This window comes from Myotis brandtii, unplaced genomic scaffold, assembly GCF_000412655.1.
Source record: "Myotis brandtii unplaced genomic scaffold, ASM41265v1 scaffold940, whole genome shotgun sequence".
NCBI classification, from domain to species: Eukaryota; Metazoa; Chordata; class Mammalia; order Chiroptera; family Vespertilionidae; genus Myotis; species Myotis brandtii.
The window spans coordinates 60196-60525 of NW_005371877.1; the positions used below are offsets into that span (position 1 = coordinate 60196).

Below are 330 nucleotides of genomic sequence, written 5' to 3' on the forward strand. Positions count from 1 at the left end.
GGTGCTCCTGGAGCCCATTTCACTCGATGGCTCATCTCCATGCCGGGGCGGGCCGTCCACACCCCAGGGGCCAGCAGGGGCCTTGGGTCCCACCTCCCATCCAGGGGGCCTGGGCAGACCTGGTCACGGGGCGTGCATGTGCCCTAGGTGGAGGAGGAGAAGAGGAGGAAGAAAGAGGAGGCCGCCCGGAAAAAGCAAGAACAAGAGGTACTGTACGCGTGCGGGGGGCTTCAGCCCTGTGCCTCCATCCCCCTGCGGCCCCCTCCCAGGCTCCCCTCACACCCCATGGCTGGGAGCTGCCCTGCGACGGCGCGTAGACAAGCCACTGCT

General features: G+C 67.6%; 1 protein-coding gene across 1 annotated transcript in view; it reads left to right on the top strand.

The window, feature by feature from the left end:
* The window catches only part of CARS (cysteinyl-tRNA synthetase), a 22142-nt gene that overhangs the window by 20171 nt on the left and 1641 nt on the right, over positions 1 to 330 (top strand). The window lies entirely within an intron of this gene.